General features: G+C 39.7%; 1 long non-coding RNA gene across 1 annotated transcript; it reads left to right on the top strand.

Moving 5' to 3' along the window:
• The first annotated feature begins 3328 nt into the window (after positions 1-3328).
• On the top strand, positions 3329-5182 carry LOC127059157 (uncharacterized). Its single transcript, XR_007776643.1, has 3 exons — positions 3329-3396; positions 4116-4198; positions 5092-5182. It is a non-coding gene; the product is annotated as an uncharacterized LOC127059157 (long non-coding RNA).
• Positions 5183-6518: the final 1336 nt, after the last annotated feature.

Consider the following 6518-nt stretch of genomic DNA (forward strand, 5'->3'; position numbering starts at 1 on the left):
GAAAAGAGGGAAGCTCATCATGCATTTGCTGAGTAAAGAGCTCCCAACCATCCTTTCACAATCCCAGTATCAGACCCTTCTAACCAAAGAGTTGAGCCATCTTTTCACTGATTGTGATGACCATGGCTGGAGCTGTCTCCCCTGACTGAGGAGTCCCCGAGGCACTGAAGGGGCGCAATCATTTCTCTGGAGCCTCTGGGAATCTTTTCTTCAGCAGGTGCTCCCCACTCTGTCATGAGTGTCCATTAACCTTGTACTTCTCTCCTTCCATGTTTTTGTTCTTAAAGGGGTTCCTTTCTCCAGTTCATGGGAGAGGTGTGCATATTCCCATCCCGGAGGTGTCCAAGGCCAGGCTGGATGGGGCTCTGAGCAGCCTGGTCTGGTGGAAGGTGGCCCTGGCCATGAAAGGGGACTGGAACTCGATGAACCCCTTCAACCCAGACCATTCTATGGTTATGACCTTACTGGTTCTGGTTCTTATTGACCTTACTGGTTCTGGTTCTTATTGACCTTACTGGTTCTGGTTCTTATTGACCTTACTGGTTCTGGTTCCTATTGACCTTACTGGTTATGGTTCTTATTGACCTTACTGGTAATGGTTCTTATTGACCTTACTGGTTCTGGTTCTTATTGACCTTACTGGTTCTGGTTCTTATTGACCTTACTGGTTATGGTTCTTATTGACCTTACTGGTTCTGGTTCTTATTGACCTTACTGGTTCTGGTTCTTATTGACCTTACTGGTTATGGTTCTTATTGATCTTACTGGTTAGGGTTCCTATTGACCTTACGGGTTATGGTTCTTATTGATCTTACTGGTTATGGTTCTTATTGACCTTACTGGTTCTGGTTCTTATTGACCTTACTGGTTATGGTTCTTATTGACCTTACTGGTTATGGCTGATTATGGTTCTTATTTCTAAGAATAAAAACCACTGCCAAACATGAACATCTCAAACAGGTGCAAGGATGCTTTGCTTTTTCTCAGCACAAGGCAGAGGTTGCTAGTACAGTGAGGAAAGCTCATTATACAGAATAAAAGTGGGATCTGTTGACAGGAACTGCAGTTTGAGTGCTAGCAAATGTACCTTTATTCCATTTTCCTCCCAGTCTCTTTGCTTTCACATGACTGTTGTTCAGGATTTCACTTTCAAATAAATATTTGGCACTTATATCCAAAAAGACAAACAAATAGGCAGAGAAAAATTTGCCTGAGTAAGCGAACACTCCTATTCAAAATTCTGTGGCTAGATGAACGGATAAGTGACAACAGTGATGAATAAATAGTGCCTGGGCCTGCCAAAACCCAGCATTAGGAAGTATAAACAAAGCAGCACAGAAAACAGATGGATTCATTTTGAGTTTTATCCTTTTTCAGTCAAGAGATGCTAATGAGGCCACTTCACTTTGTGCCGTGACCCTGGCATGGTGTGTGCCAGCACCAGTGAGGGGATGGACTGGAGCAGCTGCCTTCCCCAGGGCCAAGCCATTACTGCCAAAACTGCAGAAAAACCCAGAGCTTCCTGCTGAATGATGGCTGAAGAGACCAAGCACCATCCCAGCCCCGTCACTCCAGGTATTTGTGAGAATCTGCACTGGGTTCATGGCAGAAACAGAAACCTGGGGATTTGCTTGCTGGAGCTGGGTGGGGGAGAGGAGGGGTTGGTGCTGAGATGAACTGAAATCTGGTGAGGTTTTACAGGCATGGGCTGTAAAACCTCATGGGCTGCTCCCTAAATCAGCCTCGTTTGCTTTGAGGGTGGCCAGGGCTCGGTGGGTACCCGAGGCAGGTGCAGCCTGCTTGGCCATTGGCACCGGTGCCATGTGGCAACTCCTTCCTGAGGAAATCAGCCTTTGTCTGTTCCTCCTGCAGCCCAAGGAACAAGGGCTGCCGTGGAAAATGTAACCTTCAGGGGTTTCAGTTCCAAATTGGTTAAAACAAATTCTGACTATAACAAGGTTATGCCTGAAATAAAACTCCGAATTTGAAAATTATGTCTGTTTGGCAAGCTCTGGTGCACATACCCAAAATATAAAATGTCTGGAGAAAAAGCCAAGAAAAAGCATGTCTTTGTCTGCACATGTGGATTTGGATACTGTTTCTAGAAGGAAATTATAAGAGAAATAACATCTCCCAATGACAATTGCCTATTCTTAAAGTTCTCAGGGGAAATTTCTAGCAGCGAGTGTCAATTTTCCTGTGGTTTCATCCTCCCTGAGCCCGCTGCTCCTCTGCAGATTCTCCTGCCTGTGCTGCACCTCCCTGTCTTTATCTCCTTCTTCCTTGAGCCTTTGACACTGTTTCCTTTTAGGAGAGTTGTTCCCCTCTTTTACCCCACAGCTTTCTCCTTGCTTCATTGGCAGCTCAAACATATTTATTTCTATTTTAAAAAGCCATTATACAACACTGATGTGTCTAACCCGTGCTGCTAACAGATGAAATGGCTTCTGCTAGAACTACTTAAAGTCACTTTTCACCCATATTTTCCTTCCAGGCATTGTGAAAACTGCTTCTGGTCTTTGGTCCTGTTTGGGGAGTTCACAAGTGACCCAGGTGTAATGACAGCACTGGTGGGATCTGTGCTGGGACACCTGGAGCTGGAATGTGTCTCACAGGTTGGAAAAAGTGCTCTATAGCTCCATGAAAGGTAAAGGGAATACAGAATTGTAAGATTATTTTAAAGGGAAGCCAGGAAAAAAAACACAGCTGTGACTTCTCAGCGAGCAGGGAATTTAATTCATAAAGCAAATGTGTTTGAAAACAAAAACTGTGATGCTCCCTGCTTTCTGATTCATTTTTCATGTCATACAACTCACCTTTGGTACACTCCAAAAGGGTTTTCATGAAGTGAGGTATTCATGTGTACACACACATATATATTTGAGGTGTAATTTCCCTGCAGTAACTTTGTATTTATATATATTTGAGGTATAATTTCCCTGCAGGAACTTTGTATTCCTGCATGAAGCTAAATGAAGAATCGACCCCAAATCTTTGCACAAGAGCAGGAAGCCTAATGGCCCTTCTGTGCTTAGATATATTTGCTGGAAGGAGTTTAATAACATAATAATGTTGCTGCCTTCCGCTGGCATTTCTTAGGTTATCTGTCATCTGCTTGATTGGAAAACATTCCCAAAAGAGTTCTGGCATTTTAGTCCATTTCCTAATCCAATAGTTTCATTACTTATGTAATTTTCCTCGTCCTGTGGGGGAAGGCCATGTATATTATTGTTCATTCCATGCAGGTTTGGAAATCAAAATCACATCACAGTCCCATTTCCCATCCTGGCCTGTCCTTGGTTCCCTTTTATCTGGAGATTTGGAGGATGCCAGCATGCCTGGGCTCTCTTACCAAGGAAGTTGTGTTATCAGCATGGAGGGGTGGATAGTTGGCTTGTAAGTAAAGTAAAACTGAGTTAATAGAAGAAATACCAATTGATGATTTTCCAGGGGATTCATAGCAAGGAAGAAGACCAGGCTGTTAGCATGGGAACAGACTGGAAAAGATATATGGACATTTCTGTAAGTTAGACTGTGTGTATAAGTAGGTGTGTTATTAAATTTTCATAAAACTTTCATCAATTATATTGTCATTAACTATTTTGTACTAATGACTATAATAAGTTATTGTGAGGTAGTTAATCACTTAAATACAAGATCACACAATCACTTTTGTTAATCACTTAACAAAAGATCACACTTTGTTAAGAGTATACAAGCTGGAGAACATGCAGAATAAAAACTTTTTTCTTCTTAGACCCTGATCACGTGTGTATGTCACATCCGACCTAACAGTGACATATCAAATAAATCAAATTTTTAATGACCAGTGGAGGCTTTAGGAGGTTGCAGAAGAGCCAAGCACCACGTTCACCACCCCAGCTGCTGAGTTCCCCTGACTGCTGGTATAATTTGGTTGCACTAATCAGCCACAAGATGATAACAGTCATGTAAGGCAAGCAATTCCTAACTTTCCTGGGATAGTCCAACCACAGGGACTATTCCTAATTTAAAGGAGCTGTAACTGCCAGTATATATATGTATTTTTCTTAAACATCCCTAACTACAGTCATGAAGTGAAATAATAAATTGTATTCCCTCTTGTTCTCCTGCAGGGACTGTGCCTAAGCCTGGAATTACTGACATCTGTGTAGCATTTCAGTGGTAAATTACAGCTGGGACATGCTAACCCCAAAGTGTGAGTAAGAGCTGCTCCTAAATGATTGGAAACTTCTTGGCAATTTTCTGTTGAGTTATAATAATTAGCTCAGTCTTCATTCTCTTTTGATAGCTGTGTAAAATTTGTGCTATTTCCTTAGCAGCAGAGTTGATTGTTTAATCAGCAAGAAGAATGGTTTTTCTGGTGAAGATTAGATCTCAGCTAAGCCTCATTTTGTGCTAATTGTCTCATTGACAACTTCCTCTCCTTCTCCCCTTCCCCCATATAAGCAGGGGAGTGGTGGAAACCTGGAATTAATATTTCCATGGAGATGATGTCATTTCCTGAGTTGCTCCAAAATAATCTGAGTTTCAAAACTCCCGTACCTACTAATTTGAGGAAAAGTATAATAAATAATACAAATATATTAATGGCTAAAACATATTATCTCATTTTAGATAGCTTGTGCCCAGTTCTCTAATAATGTATTTGTCCTTGCATAACAACAGGCTAAGCACAAAAATACAATGGTGAAACTCAAAATTTGTGCTATTTATCTCTGCTGCCAGTAAATAAGATTAGAGTAACTGTTTACACATCTGTTTAAAGCTACTGTCCTTGAAACCAATTGATATAAGAATGAATAATGAGTTTTCATTTGTGAGATGGTGGGCAAATTGTAAAGAGGTTAGAAATTAACTTTATTTCTCAAAATGAATGGGGGGTTCCATGTCATAACTATCCAAGGGAAAGTAAAATTAAAGCTTTTTTAGACAAGGGCTGAAAATTTAAGTAGCACTCTAAGACTGACATGCTGCAGTGAATTTGGCCTTTGACTGCCATATTTTGTACTGCTGGAGTAAAAGTAATTATGGGATAGCTCAGTTCACCATGGAAAACACAAGTTTGAATAATTCTGTGCTGCTTTCCAGGAGCAAGATGAAATAAATGGGCCATGGGGCAGATGAACGAGACTTTTATGGCTTTGTTAAGAGTGTCAATTGCTTAATTGAGAAACCATAGTGAAATTCAGAAAAATTCCTACAAATCATCATCCTCCATTGATGACTTCTGAATTCTGGAAGTCTGGAAAGCTTCTGAAACTTGTCAACAAATGCTATTTCGTAAGTGTGAACTAGAATTTGAGGTATAACAGTTAGAAGAAATTGAAAAGAGAAGCTGTTTGTAGGAGATGATCCTTGCTATATGTTTTATATATAAAAGATATATAATTCTATATGTGCAAGGACAGTGCTTAGGGGAGTGGTTGAGTGGTGGATTTGGTGGTTTAAGGTTTGTGGCTGGACTTGATGATCTTAAGGGACTTGTCCAATCTAAAACATTCTGATTCTCTAAAATAAGTCTTGCTGAAATTTAGATGTATTTCCAAAATGCTGGGAGTTTATACAGGCTCCAGTGGTTTAAGATTATGTTATATGCAGGTCAAAAACATTGTTTCTTCTTATTCTGCTTATTCCATTGAGCATTTATGTTCTGCTTTACTCACCTTTAACTCTTTCTAAGTGGTTTTCAATAAGTTGTATTGCAAGTGTCAGCTTCAAAAAGTCTTTGACTCCTAACTGACAAATCTGTGCCCTTTGGGGAATACAGAAGAAATAATATTCTAAAAATGGGAAATATCATTAGCTATGCAATTTTGTTTCATAGTTTTTCTTTACCTTTGTTCAGCTCTTTTCTTGAATTTTTTTTCGCCTATGCTTCCAAATATGTTAGAAGCTAATAATAATAATAATAATAATGTAACATTTCAGCATATGTGGCAGTTTAAGGACACTAATGATGTTGATTCTGTCCAGAAAAATCAACTTTACGTGTGCTTAATTCTCATATTAATTATTTTCTTATTCTGTAAATTTTCTTATTCTGCAAATGCTTAATTCTCATATTAATTAAGTATTTTCTTATTCTATAGATGCCTTTTTAGAAGAGAGAGAATTTAGAGTTAATTCAGTAGGTCTGAGAACACTGATGGAGTCTTGATTTTAGCACTGGTTTCCAGCTACATTATAATTGTAATTGTACATTTGTAGGTATTTTATCTTTCCAAAACACACCAGAAATAACTCCAGTACTTTTCTAGCAGTAGTAATTCTTCTGTGCTTACTTGCTTTTAATTTCAACACTTGCTCCCTCTCTGGGAATAATCACAAACACCAGAATTGTACAAGATTTCTACAATTAGGAGTCCCCTCCCTTCTAGATCATGAGTTTAAATATTAATGGAAGCAGTTTCAAAATCAGCTCCTGGTTGCCTGTTGGAAGATCCCCTATGGAGCTGGTATGAAGGGTGGGCAGAGGAGAAGAGTTGAGTTAAAAGTCTTTGAGGACTTCCCAGAAA

This window comes from Serinus canaria, chromosome 1A, assembly GCF_022539315.1.
Source record: "Serinus canaria isolate serCan28SL12 chromosome 1A, serCan2020, whole genome shotgun sequence".
Classification (NCBI taxonomy): Eukaryota; Metazoa; Chordata; class Aves; order Passeriformes; family Fringillidae; genus Serinus; species Serinus canaria.